This window comes from Denticeps clupeoides, chromosome 17, assembly GCF_900700375.1.
Source record: "Denticeps clupeoides chromosome 17, fDenClu1.1, whole genome shotgun sequence".
NCBI lineage: Eukaryota > Metazoa > Chordata > Actinopteri > Clupeiformes > Denticipitidae > Denticeps > Denticeps clupeoides.
In genome coordinates, this window is record NC_041723.1 from 7,012,080 (window position 1) to 7,029,003 (window position 16,924).

Consider the following 16,924-nt stretch of genomic DNA (forward strand, 5'->3'; position numbering starts at 1 on the left):
CACACACACACACACACACACACACACACACACACACACACACACACACACACACACACACACACACACAAATCAGCACCCAGCCAAGGTACAGGAGGACCAAAGCATCTAAAATGTTGCAATTACATTTACTACTTTGGCTTGATTTAAAGAGCCTCCAAGTCCAGATGAGGATAAAGAAAGTGTAAACAGAGTGTGCAAGCATGTGTTTTAGAGGATGCGTGCAATTGTTAGAATGTTAACACGCCGGAGCATTTCTCATAAACCTATCTGTGCATCACCATTAATAAAAGAAAATAACTCGCTGCCAGAGGTTCTGTAACAGCTTTAAAAGGTAAAAGCATTTTTCTGGCTCCGTTATAAAGAATAATGTGCTCGGCAAATTGTTTACCCTGTTGCCAAATAGCAACAGTAAGACAAGCTGCAATTCAGAATTCCGCTCAAATATCATCCAAATGCAAAATGTTCCCTGGACATCAATCAATTACTGAGTGACACTGACTAAATCACATTGTATTTTTTCAACCATCAACTCAGTCTCGTGCAATGACCCCCATTCTGTTTTAATTCACGGCGTCTAGTAATTCTTCTTCTGCTTGAAGTCAGGTATGTCATGTGATTAAGGGGACAGCATGAAAACCAAATGGAATCCAAAAGACAGGTGGCACCCTGTTTATCTACACCAATTAAACAACCTGGCACAAAAAAGACCCTTCTGTCCAGGAAATCCACCATCTCCAAGAGACAGGTCACAGCTGGATCCAACCCATAAAAGATAGTCCATGAGCAGTTGGCCAATGAAATTTTATTAATTGTTGTGTATAATAAAGTTACATTATTTTCACAACAGTGACACATGTTGCCCATTTTAAAGATGCCTCCTTCTATCGTAAATGTGAAACTCACAAGTATAGAATGTTGGCACGAAAATATACTTGCACTATACTTATTCTGTAATCTTGCTCACGAGACAATATTTATGCATACAAAATGTGACATTATTGTGGTGACCTTTATTTTTTTTGTCTATGCCCAGTTATCTTTCTCAAAATATTAACCAGTAATCATTAAGATACAGATAAAATTGCTGTACCAACATTTAAAGGCTATTGGATTTCTCTGTTAGTTACCACGGGTCAAGTGCCACAGTTATATATATATATATATAATGGGAACGTCTTTCCTTTTCTCTATCCATTTCTCCAGCTACCTTTTTATGGAAAGCCCAAGTATCTTAAGAAGAAGTAGCTCAACAAATTCCCTGTGATCTCCTAAGATGTCCTGTGCCAACATCAGTGGCAGTTCTGCACTCAAGGCTCCACCCTTTACGCTTCAAGTCACACCACTCAGGTCTGTTTGGCTTTCCCACAATATTCCCCGATAACAAATGACGAGCCTCCCCTCTGACAGCCACTCCGTCTGTCTGTGTCAGAATAATTGAATTTCATAAATTTAATCAGAGGCTGTGTTTTGTCTCCCCTCCCCCATAAGGCCTTCCCTTCCACATAGGAAGCGGCTCTCGGTTATTGTGTGTAGATTCAACAGCTAAGGCAGTGTGGCACTGTAACAGATCGTCCAAGAGACATCGGCAGATCAAGTCACTCATATAAACAGAATAGTCACGGGACGTTCTGCTCCATGATTAAGCAACAGTTACAACACATAAAATTCTCATAGAGATGTTTGTAAGATGCTTATTAAAGCCTGAATGTGAATGTGTGTGAGGATTAAAGATGCTGTATAGAGCCAAGATCTTATGGCTGAGCAGTGTGTCACATCTCATGTGTGGTCCTGTGATAATAAGAATATTTCAGAAGGGCTGGCTCTATTACATTTAGTGCCCTAGGCGTGGTTGTGATGGATGCCTTATAGGGGTGGGGTGCATATTGTTGTCCCTGTTATTGTGTCTCACGTCAAGACTTATTCTGTCAAGCTCTAGGTGTGACTAACTGACACTGTTTCTCCGCCATGTCTTTTGCTTTTAGACCCCACAAATAAAGGCGAGAATAATGGAATCCCCAAAGCAGCTTTTGTCCCAAACACGGTAAGACAATTTACCTTCTTTAGAGTTGCTGTTAGGCATTTCTAGGACTCGTATCAAATACGCCCAGATAATGTGTGCAGATTAAAAGGAGGGGAGGGGGGTCGGTTCAGTTCTGCTGCAAAGCCAGTTGAAATTGTCCCTGGGCAGCGCAGTCGCAGCTGAGTCACTTCGCCTTTTCTTGTGTACTGATCATATCTACAGTCAGTACGGCCTTATCTGTCGCCTGTGCAGCTTGAGGGTAAATCTGGGCTCAACCCCAGGCCAAGTCTTCGATTCACCCAAGGTGGTTGACTTAGTGATTACTGGTTAATATTTTGAGAAACTTCTAACAGAGTTAGAACATATTTCTGAGTGGCATAAGCTTTAGCTTAAAGCCCTAAGACAAACTACATATCTTTCAAATATGGAGGGTAGAGGATGGGTAAAATGGTCAGATGCATCCTGTTTTCTGCTCGAAAGCAATTTTTGTTTTCCATCCTCTAGACCTTGACCTCAGCAACCTCCATATGCCACTGAAGAGAAGACGTTCACCGTATTTAAATCTCAGAAACCTTGAAGCATTTACATAGCCAGCCACTGTACTGCTGATTGCACTGCCTGAGTCGGATGAATAATTGATTGCGAGGTCACCTATGCATGATAGCGTGGCTGACCACCTTCACAAGACCTTGAGTCTATTTTGGGCTTGTGTGGTGTTGGGAGTAGAAACGGTCAAAACAGAGAGAATAAATGAGGTACAGGGACCCTCTAATTTAATTAGCCCCAATAAATCCTCACATAAAAGCACTCAGAGCATTTCAATGAGCCCAGAGAATCAGACGTGGGTACAGTAGTTTTTGAAAACAAACCATTTTGCCTGCTGTATTAATTTTTTTCATAAAACGTTTGTAAATTTGTAGTAAATTTAATTTACTATATATATAGTAAATGAAAACACAATAAATACAATACACACAAACACACACACACACACACACACAGTATATATAAATAAATTACATTGTGCCGCAACATATTTTCAGCTACAAACATCAAAAATAACACATTCACTGCATGAGTAGACTGGGGACCGTGTCGCAGATGTCTGTTGGTGGCATATGTCTCTATGGTCAGGATGGTGATATGTTTAATTTTTACAACAACTGACTGTATCCCAGAACATCTGCCTTGTTAGGAGAAGCAGAGAGGTGAGCAGACAGATAAATAAAGAGAGAGTAAGTCAGGAAGGTGGCAGAAATAGAGAGAGAGAGAGAGAGAGAGAGAGAGCGAGCGCATATGGCAGGTCTAATTAGTGTAAACACCACTAATTTCCCCAACCGCAGGGCCTGGGAGAAACAGTAGAGGAGGCTGTGAGCCAGGTGGGCTGCAGGCAGGGGGCTTCAGAGGGAATTCCAGCCCAGATACCGCAACCAAGTTCAACCTTGAGGAATCTTTGGCCACCTGAGCTGTCACTGGCGAACCCCTACTGTATCCATTTAGATCAGGGGCCTCCAAACTACAGTCCTGGAGGAGTAGGAAATTCAGAACAATAAACACCTCCATTTCAACACAGTTCTCCAAGTTTGGGGACTGAGACCCCTGCTTCAGGTGAAACTAAAATAGAGTTTTAATATATAGGTCTACATGGAAAAGGCACAAAATAAGACTTCACTGGCAGAAGTAAATACACCAAAAATGGGGTTAATGTGGAAGAATTAAGTGCTGAGTTTAATACAAATCAGTATAATGAGATGAGACACACTGAGATAAATTGATATTCTAGATTAACATACTTAATCTCATCTAGAGTCCTACAAGAGACAGATACAATAAACTGAAGCTGTATACACATTTCCCTGTTTTAATATGTTTAAGGTGTAAAATAAGATCAACATTGCTTTGAGTGTGAATCAAATATGTTGATGGGCACAGTGCATTTTGCCAGATGCAGGTGATGTGGCATTGTCACCTTCATAAAACCTGAAATGTCCACACACACAAAATAAAATAAAACACACACAAAGTGATTGTTCTTTGTTCACCCACCCACTGACCACATTTGATTTGGACGCTGTGTACTGTCTAACTCAGTAGGAGGAGGCCGAACTGCACCACCACTCAAATCAAACCAGACCATTCCATTATTTTCCCCCTCCCTCCCAGTGGAGACACTGACAAGACTCTAATGGATCAGAACTCTAAACAGATCAAGCAGTTTATTGGCTTATCAGGATACATGGTTTTAAACAGTGCTTTTACAATCAATGTTCTAATCTTGTAACAAGACTGACAAACTCACTTTGGGGAAATTCAAGATCTTGTCAATGGACAAAATATTATAATAAGAATTTAAATTTAATGTCTAGAAATATCATTTTGCAACAAGACCGAATATTGTGAATGCAACCATAATTTGATAATATACTGATGCCATGCCTCTCGTCTACTAAACAAAATCAGGTTTTTAACCAACAATGAGCCTGAACTGAAGACCACTTGCTCTGAAATGTAAAATAGTGAAGCACCACGTTCGCAGACATGCTTTTCAGTGAGTCACAGTGATGACTCGGGTTGTTATGACGACTACAGTACATTTAATATTCATCTGTTTCCTACTGAAAGAGCAATTTTGATCCATCCAAGTACGAGGACTTCCTTTCACGGTCAAATTAACCTCCAAAGTTCCTCAGAGTTCACACTGAAGTGAGCAGAACTGTTATGAAGGTAAAGAGCAAGCCATGAAATTCATACCACGGTTGAAAAATGTAAAGTAAATTAGAGTAGACATTTGGTTCAGCTCCAAGCTATTAACCATTTTGCTCAGTGTGGGTTTTTTTTAGTGAGTTTTGTGAAATAAGCAAATTCCTTCAATAGCTCCAAAGATGAATACCAACTTTGTCAAGCATGTAGTACATGAAAGAGCTTCCACTTTCTTAACAACCAGAAAAGGCCAAACTAAACTGATGGGTGTGAAAGACCCTTGATTCATATCATGCTAAGTGTGAAATCACTCCTTCTGAAAAGGATCAAGACTTACGGATGAGGAAAAAAAAAGAATCCGCCAATTTACCTTGTTTTCCTCTCCATTCTATTTATCACATTTGCTCAGTTTCTGTTTTTGTTGGTTTTAAACCTGCTGCTGCACACTTAGGCCAAAAGTAACTTTGTTAAAATGAAAAAAAAAACAGCCATGCCCGAAACCTTAAGCTTAAACCCATTTGTTCTACGTTAATTACCTCTTTTTAGAGTAAAGCCCAGCACCAAGGGTCTCTCCGAGTTCACCGTTCATCACAGGCTCCGGGTGTTCTAATGAACTGGGCCCTGCCGTGGTTAAACTGCCGCGGCGGGCACTCAGTCTGGCGCTGATGGCCATGTGCTGAGCCAATGCTGGCCTCCCGCAGCAAGCCGGAGGCCGTGACTTTGCTGAAGGAGAACCCTGCTGCTCCCGCCAATTAAGGCACTAAAGCCGCCATGACACCCACTGCTGTTGCGAGACAGACTTGTTTTCTTCTTTATCAGCAGAGCAGCTGATGTTCTTGGAGCTTGGCATTTCAGAAGAAGTATAGCTTCCATCAAGGCTCAGTGCAAATCATCATTTTTGCTTTAAGATGACATCCGCATGGCTCTATGGATATTTTAAAGACTAATATAGTGTTGCCACAGACAGACATAAGAGCCAGCAGGTCCTGAGTGCTGCCACAGACCTCATGGTAATATGTTAATGGATCTTCAAGGGCTCTTCAAACTATTTTTCTTTTTTTATTCTTTTTTTTTTTTTGGTTTCTTTGTGAAGGATCCTGAAAGCTTTCAGGGCGTCCTAACCTGCATTTCAATTGCCCTAGCTCGGACTGTGCACTTCTCTTGCTAATTTGTTCTTGAGCTTCCTCAGAGTTCAAGAACAGTGCAACTACTGTACATTTTATGTTCATTTTATTTCCCTTTCCATTAATTAACGCATGCTTGTCAACAGATGTAACCTTTGTGGGGTCCATTAACATCAGCAAAGCAGCGTTAAATTAGGCCTTCCATTTATTTCAGTTTCAGGGGCGAACAGAAAAGCCAGACCCCTCAGAACACAGCTCGTTTTCAAAGATCCTTTCATCTTGCATGATGCAATAACAGCAGACAAACAATCCTTGAAGCCACACCATTAATACCCATTACTGATAAAAATAGATTTTTTTTCCGAAAAGCATTAGGATCAAAGGCAAAAAAAAATGTTCTGTCTTTTATACTGTATCACTGAGCACTTTTACTTTTTATAATAACGGCTTATCAAAAAGATTTGGAAGCCTCAATATCAGCAGATGTTTAAAGGGTACATCTGACATTGCTTATTATTTCCTATGAAACACTGAAATATTTTTGTCATTATTTTTACTTGTTACAGGTGTCAGTGTCTATACAAGAGAGATGAAGTAAATAAGCATCCAAACCCTCTCCACATTTATCACCCAGTTTCAGATAGAAATCAATGTGACAACAGCAAAAGAGCAAATCACATAACCAGAGGTGACCACACCGATGGCTCAGGCAAAACCAGCCATCCTAGAAAGATTTTAGAATCAGTCACTTCTTAATTAAATGTACTTCAGCAAAACCTACTTCCTTTGAATCACCTGTCTACTTTACTTTACTTAGCAGACACTTTTCTCCAAAGCGACTTACAAGAGGAAGACACCAGCAATTCGCGTTCAGTTTCTATAGATTTTGAGTTTACAAAACTAAGAGCCCTGATAAGGCCTAACTTGTCAGAAAAAAAGAACATGCTCGGAAATAGTTATGTGCTGGACGAAGAAAAAAAAATTGTGCAGTGTGTGTGCATGTGCGTGTGTTAGTGTTAGACTTGTCTAGTGCTTATCGGTGAAAGGCAGCTAGCATCACATACATAGACTAACAAACAATACACCATAATGTTTTTATATGTGTAATATGTGTATATATTTTATAGTGAACTTGTACACTTATATTTATTTTTTGCTGTATACTGCCCATGACAATGTAAATTTCCCATTTGTGGGACTAATAAAGGATCATCTTATCCCTTACCTTATCTTATCTGGAAAGCTGGCATATAGGAACATTTTTACAATGTCCACATAAGTTTACTTTAGCATGAAAAGAACATAAAAATCTCTTCTGAGTAGATTTTCTCTGCTGCAGAGTTTTGCATCTGCCCCCCTGGATTCTCTCTCTCTCCTAAATATTTGGGAGTACTGGGTCAGCTGCTGGGTCAGCTGGAAAGCCTTGTATGGCTAAATTGAAGATGAAGGAACTCTAAACTATAATGAAGAACAGGTTATCGGAACAAATAATTATCAATGAAAAATAATGAATGCCAACAGGATTATTGCTCTGAGCCCAAATGCATTATTCTTGTGATGCTACAAGTAATAGGGTTGTGAGAATGCCAAGAGTGTTCAATTAGCTGTAATTATGAGGAGATGAAAATGTTTTTTAAAAGAAGGCAATGCACATATCAGAACCAAAATATGAATGTATTTAAGCATGATTACATGGAAGAGATGGTTCTGTATTTCAGCCCATTCATTCATGTCTCACATTTCTCTGTATGATGGATGGTATTTGGGAATTATCTGTCAATTTTTTGACAGAAAATGTTCTGTTAATGCAACCCCTGATAGCGGTGCCCTTTGTTAAATAGATAAATAAGATGTAATGTGGACACTCTTTGCTCTGTTAGGGCAAGAAAATAGTCCTGCTGAATACTCTGACTGAAAATGAAAGGCACTCTGCCTGTTATGCTGGGACTGTGCTGTAGCTTCCGTTCTGAACGTGTGTCCGTATACGAGTACATGCGGTCACTACACCAAAGGCAAGTAACGACTGCATGACTTATGTGCCCCATTCATACTCCATGAAAGAGCCGTTCAAATACTTCAAAAGGAATGCATGTAGATTTACAAGAAAGCATTTTAAAAAGGCAGCAGAATAAAATGCATGCTGGCGCCACTGACCTGCTCTGCACTAGATGAGATGTTTGCTACACATACTGTAGTGACCTTTTTCTGGACTGAAACACGACACACTGAAGTTCTAATATGAGACCAATCCAAAGCATCTGAACATGAAACACTGGAATAAACACGGTCATCAACAGAGATCAGGTATTTTGAAAATGTTCCATTTTGATTCAATACGAACAACCATAATCTTTCTGTTCCCTTGCACTGTTTCTCTCAGCCTATCATCTAATTAATAAGTGGTTAGAGTGAGACAGCAGAATTATGGAGTATAGCCTGATACCACCAATTGTGTAGTGGAGTTGGGGGTCATGTGGGGAACTGTGTCATTAAGAAGTGGCTATTTTTTATGTGCTTAGAAAAAACACCTCTCCCCTTAACTAAATGTCAATGACTAATTAACTAATGGTACAATATTCCCTCTGTGTTATGAATGCCCTGACAATGATACAGAGCGTTCCTTAATTGTAACTCTTGTCTCCATGTAGGCTACTGGTTGGAATCTGCGACACTGATCTCTTGGTCTGTCCATTTTTCTCAAGACATTCATTATCATTCTAAATATGACAACGTTCACTGCTGGTTAGTGGCATATTATTTTGCGTCAGTATTTTTCAGGTAGCGAGACATCCACAGACTATACTTCGAACACAAATGCCTCCCCACAGGGCCCATGGTGCTCCCTGCACATCCCCGATTTAGAACATTGCCCAGGGCTGTAGAAAGACAGTCGGTTCTTTGAGTGTAAAAGTAGCTTTCAGACACGTCTGTCGTATGTTCAGACTGTCTTCCTCTGTGGAGCTGGTAAAAGTCATGCTACCCACTCTCTGCCATCTGTCTTAACTGGGGGATTCATGAAGTCAGGGAACTTTAGGGCTCGCTTTATTTTTTTGTTGACGTTTTATGACATAAAATCTCTGGGGAGAAGGAAAAAAGCTTGTAGGGGTTTTGTTTCAGGACCAGTTGATGGATAGTGTTCAAATCAAAAGCCTCAACCATAATATCTGGGGGGTACAGGGTGCTGTGTATTGATGTTCTTAACCAGGCTCTCTATCTCCACTGCCATCTACAATTATTGACACCCCTAGTCAAAGGAAGAAAAACGGTAATGGGTTTCTAAAAAACTGAAAAACGGTTCTTCTATACAAAGCCCTCCAGATCATCCAGGGTCTTTGGTCTATTCTCCAAATTAGTCCATCCAAGATGTTTTCAAAAGAGCTGAGATGGAAATCAGTTCCCTTATACTTCAGGTCATTGTCCTGTAAGTAGGTTCAGTGATGCTGCCAGATTTAGATTTAAAATGTCCTAGTACATCATGGTGTCACACAGTCTAACAAGGTCTGCGGGGGCTTTGAAGAAAAAGCAACTGCACATCATATATAAACTATATATGATATAAACTTTTTCCCATTATAATCATCCTTCTTTTCAAAACAAACCCACCATTTTTGTTTCACCAGACCATAGAACACACTTTCTGACCATGTAGAACTTCCATCTGGACAAAGTGTACCATCTTCTTGATCTGTTGCCATAGAGGTAGCATCTGGTGGTGTTTTTGGAGACCTGGTCAATGACTTAAGAACACACTTTTTTCCTTTGGTTTATGCATTCTTATGAATTTTCCATGCTTGTAAGAATTTGGTCTTCATACCACCCCAGAAAATCAGGAAATTATGGATTGTGCTGCGATATTACAACATGTTCCAACCAATTAAAAATGTAAATGGAGAAGATTCTCCAGACACGTCGTGTTCATTTCCAGTGGTGCCAATAGCTGATTTTGTTGATTATTTCTTGATCTAATGCCATGTGGAAGGAGGCGAAGGACCCAGGTGCAGAAGCAGACACACGTTTATTTTAACATTAACACAAAAACAGAAAATGGGACGATGGCCAGGAAACACTCAACCAACACATGGACGCTGGCTGGGCAGAGTCACGTTACTCTTCACTTTCTTCTCTCAAAAGGGTTTGAAGAGCAGACGCCACCTGCCAGGTGTCCCAGAGTCTTAAATCCAGCGTGAGTGGGTTGTGAACAGGTGCGCTGGTTGAAGGGGGTGTGGCATGTGATCATTCACTGATCAGTAGTCCAGGGGACGGAGAGTGTGCATACGGCATGCAGCTGAAGGGGCGGTGCAGGGCATGCCAGATGAAGGGTTTGTATTTTGTGAATACATTTCCTTAGATTAAAGATTTCAGATCTTTACAACTGGTGTCAGTATTTGTACCTAGATACATATCTGCCCACCACCGTGACTGCAAACCTTCTTACCATAATGTTAATTTCTATAGTACATTTTATATGATGTAAATTAATTCTTGGTAAGATGAACCAAGAAAAAAGCAAAACTAACACTGTGACATGTGGTCATTTCATGTACCTACAGAAATATTAAACAATCATTTGACAAAAAAAAATGACTTAAAGAACAGTTTTTTTGCCCCAGGCCTCAGAACAACGCTGAAATATGTGCAGTGGCATTTACTTGCAGCCATGTGAACGCACAAACACACCAACTGAAAATGTCAATCAAAGATTTTTAGGCATAACAATGTTCTCATGAATAAGAGGTTCTGTGCCTGTCAGCGCATGCATGATGAATCGTCATCATCCCCTACATGCAGATGTGCAATGTTTTGACTGAGAAGAAGGTATGAACATATCACACTTTACCAGCAGTGGATCTCGTATATTGCCTAATTGAGATTTCACTCTTTGCTGATGAAAAAAAAATGGAATCAAAACATTTTGCAAAGGCATTGTAAGATTGGGCATCGCAGGACCATGCTTTTGTTTTGCATAGCGGCCGTCTGCAAGAAGAAATGTGACATTCCTATGCCAATTGTTGTACATGAAGATACAACACCTCTGTTTTGCATGCCTTTTGTCGGACGGCCTTTTGTCAGCCTCCCCCGAGCCAAACGTGTGAGCTGCCGGCCGTCGGGACCGCCTACCCTCTTTGTCTTGCCCAGACGGAAGGCCCCCGAACCAAACGTGTGAAGTGTCGGCCGTCAGGACCGCCCACTCTCTTTGTCTCCCCCAGATGGGAGACACCGGGGGCGTGACATCAGAGACAACAGGTTCTGATTGGTCTATGACAACTTCCTGTAGGCCAGAGACAACTTCCTGTAGGCCAGGGGTATAAAGGTCTGTTCACATGTGGGAAAGGGACTGAGCTTTCTCTCTCTTTACTCTTTCTTCTTATTTTTGTTTTCTCTGTAACTTTGGTACCTTTCTACATACAATATTCACATGTAACTACAATAATTATTTACCAGTGTTAATAAATTAGAAACTGTTAATTTTTAACCTCTATTGTGCCATGCCTCTTTCTGCCATGTAACATCAAGTTGGAGTGGTTTGAATACAGTGCTTTTGTGTGGAGGGAGAAAGAGTTTTTCTACACTCTGTTCTCTCACCCCACATTTTTACAACATTCTATGGCAGAGCTCAAGAACTCAAAATTAAACTGGTTGGGGAAAAATAATTTGAAAAAATGTTCATCATAACTGAAATGCCACAGCCAGAACGCTCAAACGCTCAAAACAATTAAAGCAATTTTCTTGTTGAAGAACACAGTAAGTGCATATTGAGCGACGCTTAGTGAATGGCAACATGATTCTTTTTTTTCTGTTAATTGGAACGTGGAAAATGTTTCCGCTTGATAAATGTAGCCATATGAGACACAATCTGTGTGTGGTTCTAGAAAGCGTCTGCCATGCAATGACATATGGCACATAAACCATTAGCTGGGCTGCTTTTCATCAATGGATTCCATTTAAAAAATGCACATACAAAGCAATATATAAAGTAAGCACACCCCTGACATTTTTTGTAAATATTGTATTATATCTTTAACTTTGACACTTTGATACAATGTGGTCACTGTACAGCTTGTATAATAGTGTAAATTTGATGTACCCTCAAAATAACTAAAGACACAGCCATTAATATCTAAAAGTGAGTACATCCCTAAGTGAAAATGTCCAAATTGTGCCAAGTCAATATTTAGTGTGGCCACCAGCACTGGCTTAACTCTCTTAACTCTCTTGGAGATTGAGTTCACACACAGGTTGCCTCTGAAGTCCTCTTCTCAATGACAGCATCACAGAGCTGGTTTTGCTCATTCACCTTCCATTTTACAAAGGCGATAAACATGGCCAGTCCAGCACATTCACTCTCAGTTTCTTTAGTCATCATTGGTGGGGTGTTTTGGTGGTGTGTTTGTGGTGGCAGTGGTGGCCTAGCGGTTAAGGAAGCGGTCCCGTAATCAGAAGGTTGCCGGTTCGAATCCCGTTCCGCCAAGGTACCACTGAGGTGCCACTGAGCAAAGCACCGTCCCCACACACTGCTCCCCGGGCGCCGGTCATGGCTGCCCACTGCTCACTCAGGGTGATGGGTTAAATGCAGAGGACAAATTTCACTGTGTGCTGTGCTGCTGTGTATCACATGTGACAATCACTTCACTTTAACTTAACTTTTTGGGTTGTTATCATGCTGGGCCCTTCTACAGTATGTCACAGTACATGTTGTCATTCATGTTCAGCACTCATACAGCCCCAAATCCATGACACTCCCACCACCATGCTTGACAGTAGGCAAAACACACTGTTCCCCTCACCTGGTTGCCACCACACATGATTGACACCATCTGAACCAAGGTGATTTTGACCTCATCAGACCACAGGTTCCAGTTTTCCATTACCTCAGTTTGCTTGTTTGCCGCAAACTGTCTATGCGCTTTCTTGTGCATCATCTTTAGAAGAGGCTTCCTTCTGGGACAGTCTGCTCCAGAGTGCGGCATATGGTCTGACAGGCTGACCCCTTCACCCTCTCAACCTCTACAGCAATGCTGGCAGAACTCATACGTCAAACCTTGGATATGACGCTGGATTCTTTGGTCGCATTAAACCCGTGGCCTTTTCCCCCCGGTCCCTGAGGGTCACTCTAGTGTATCACATGTCACTCCTCCACAAGGTCCACATGTTGCCTCTGGCTTCTCCCTCTCTTTGGCCTCCGCCCCCCTCGCCTGGACGTCCACCGCTGTCGGAACCAGGTGGCGTACATGGTGGATTGGGAGGGTTACGGAAGGAGGAGTGCTCCTGGGATCCACGGCGTGACAACCTTGACTCCTCCTTGGTGCAGGAGTTCCGATGCCGGGCCTCGGGGGTCTTCCTGGTACAGCAGAGGGCATGCTGTCGTCCCACGGATGACCAAAATATATACCCCTCAGAGTCCCGGTTACATTGCCTCGTCATTGTACCGGACATACCGGGTATGACTGTGTATGTGACAAATAAAATTCGATTTTTTTTCATTTTTGTTTGTTTTATCCATAGTGCTGTTAGCCTTCTTTATACTCATACCTTGCCCTTGCCTGCTCTTTTGAACCTCATTAACGACAGTGTTACCAGAATAAGAGAGAATGAGAAAGCGAGAGTGAGGGATAGAGTGAAGGGCAAGTGAGGAAGAGCAAGAAGAAGCCATGAGGACTTCCTCAATACTATTATTCTATTATTATTATTATTATAATGATTCCAGAAACAGCCAAACGGGTTGGAACAAAAAAATCTGAACATCCTGTCCACACAAAACCCCTGATGCCGTCACTTCAGGCCATTTGTTGACCCGCTGTCCTTGTGGTGACAGAACCTGATTGGCCAGGGGATGCCACAGTTTAAAGACAGAGTGGGTACTTTAGATTTACCACATAATAAGTTGTGTATCTGGAATTTTCCTGCTTAAATAAATAACTGCATGAACCCTCCGGGTCAGGCTTGTCTAATCTACACTGCTGAATACTAAAATGTTGCATAGACGACCTAGAGAGCTTTGAGAAATGTGTCCCTTTTATGCAAATATATTGCACAGTTCATATCTATCAGCTAAAAGTCAGTAGTTTATGAAGACGGACCTTCAGGTCAGTCAGTCATAGATGTTGATTTATGCCAGCATAAAAAAGTATAAAATAGAATAAAAGGACCTTTTCTGAGAACACCTTGAACTGAATCTTCTTCCTTTTACACATCTGTGTGATTTTGGTTTCTTCACGTAATTTGTTGCTGAAGCCATTTTAGCTTTGGTGAAAGTTCATTTCTATGTTTTGGGTCTTTCCCATTTCACTTTGCTTCTCATTACCCAATTGGCCTGTTGCCCTGTCCAAGGTTTGTTCCAAAGGTTGCTGGGACGGACGCCAGCTTCCCCGCTGTGACCCTGCTCTACAGTGCCTTCATGTGGGCACTCTGCTCACGCACACTTCAGAAACTTTACCACAGATTAACAAGTGAACACATTTTTAGCAATTAATACCAGTGTTGAATTGATTATTAATTATGGATTTATGAGTTGTCTTGCACTCTCTGCTTCAGATGACAGTAAAAGCAGATTGCACCGAGGAGAATAAAATATGTCTGAACAGGAAAGGGCTCGTCAGATGTGCTGTTTAATTGGTTTATTTGCATACAGCAGTCAAACTGACACTTAATTAAGCTTATTTTTGAACTGTTGCAAATGAAACAAACAAATGAGCAAATTTATTATGCATTTGCTACTTCACAATGATGCAGCTTACTATAGGTATATTCGGAGCCCTCCTCTGGTTCAAATAATGATGTGACAGAGATCAAAGCTGTTCATTTGCTTTGTTTCTTGCTCTCAAGCAGAAATAATTAAAATAAAAAATTAGGAATTTATGCAGATTTGATTGTGTGTTTCTGTGTTTTTATGTTCTCCCCACACCCACCCTAGTTGTCCTCTCTGATTTGTCATCGTGGTGCCCATGATCTGTGAAAAGAACAAGTGAGACATGAGCAGAACCTTGCCTTGTTTATGTAGCCGGCGAGACGCTGTGAGACCTGGTTGACGGAGCAGCGGTGTCCTGGATGGGAGAGGCAGTGGGATGAAATGGCCCCTGCTGGCAACACCACACCATTACATGACAGACATGAAAGATTCTACTAAAAATTTTCTTGTAAAAAAAATTTAATGTCAATCTATGATTTACAAGACCCTATACTTTCCTATCCTTTGTATGTAAAATTTACATTTATAACACTTGTTCACTGCAGCAATGGGTGGCGTTTGGTTTAACTTATTTAATTATGTATCCTGTAATTCACTTGGCTGAGTTGCTTCCATCATTTCATATAACCAAGATAAAACGAAGTGTGTGTGTGTGTGTGTGTGTGTGTGTGTGTGTGTGTGTGTGTGTGTATGTGTGTGTGTGTGTGTAACTTTTCAGTATTTTAGTGCTTTTCACTTAATGGTGCTGTGCTTCACTGCTGTCTCCACTGTCCTAAAAACTTTTCCCGGGGAAATGGGATCATTTCCTGTGTAGAATTAGGCAGCCTTATGGTCAATAAACTATCACCAAGCCAACTCTCCCCAGATCCAACTAATCCTGTTGTGCAGAGGAAAAGAGGAGGAAGGGGGGAAGCCACATATTAACAAATGTATAAATATATAAATATATTCACACGGTTCATTTTCTGATGAAAAAAGGCACATTACTGTGCAAAAGAGAAGAGAAGAAAGAGTATTATGATTACAGAGCATGAGAAACAGGATAAAAAAAAGTCAGCCTACGCGTTGTGACCATGCTGGCCTTTTTTTTTGAAAGGGCAGCAATACAGCAAAATAGTCATGAAACATAGGCTCACGCTCAATTAAATGCTTTCTTTTTGTGCTGCAAAACAGCATACATTTGTTCTAGTTTTTTGCTTGATATATCCACACCCTCTACAAAAGACCACCTGAAAAACAAGTCTCCAGTCCAATGTTTCCAGTTTATTTTTTTTTAATTGAAAAAGCATTCTTAACAGTATAAAATATAAAAACAATAAAAAGGCAAGATAAAGGTAAACACTAATAAATTATAAACGTCTGTTTGTAAAAGTTGCCATGATGAAATATTAAAATATATTGCATTATATTCTATTCATTCAGCAACTCAAAAGATCATATTTATGTAATTATGTATATTTCAAAATTATTATTTAAAAAAAGTATGTAAAATTATCCTTTGTTTCGTGTTTTACGCTGTTTTCACACACCAGCATACAGTTTAGCTTCAATACATTGATATTTGATTCCAACATGTTGCCTAATTGATTTTTTCTCCCACCCCTTTTATGAATCAGCAGACAAGCCTTGGTCCGAATAAAGTTGCTTCTCATCACCCCATGACCCAGGCCCGGGTGTGCATTGTGGCCGCCTGCATCTGGCTTTTTCTGATGGTATCTGGGCTGTAAACTTTAATAAATTTGACTTGGTTGAGGGCAATCCATTTCTTGACGGACCGTCCTCTCCTTTCTTCAGCAGACTCAACACGTGGAGATTATTATGATCTAAGAACCTGGCTTAATGTTCATAACTTATGGTCACACAGGTCAAGAAAAGGGAACGGTCACTGAATGCCTGCATGTTCATAGTCTTCTTTCCCCATGGACAACGCTCTTGACTGATTTATTTCATTTGTAGAGAGCTTTCACAACACTCCTGATCCTACTTTGAGTTGTACTTAGAGGAAACTGCAAGGCTGGTAGTGGGTACACTGCGTCGGAATCTTCAAAAGCTGCAAGGGAGGAGGAACCAGAGATAACTCTTGATGTCTGGGACATTTTATCCCAGTAACGTTTTTGTGCTTTTTCTTCCATCTTCCATTAATCCTTCAGCTGTTCACAGGGAAATGGGCTCTGTTCCATTCTTCTGGGATATATTATTCAGCCATCAACTAAGGTGTCTTGCTGTTTGGAAATGTTTTTCCACCTGACAAGTCTTTTTATTAACGCTTCTTATCATGAAATATTGTAAAAGCATGATAGAAACATTGTTGTGTTGAGGGGTTTTTGGTTCCCAGGGCAGATTGGGAAACTGGCGTTCACAGCAACCCTCACATCCCCCCATCGTCCGTTC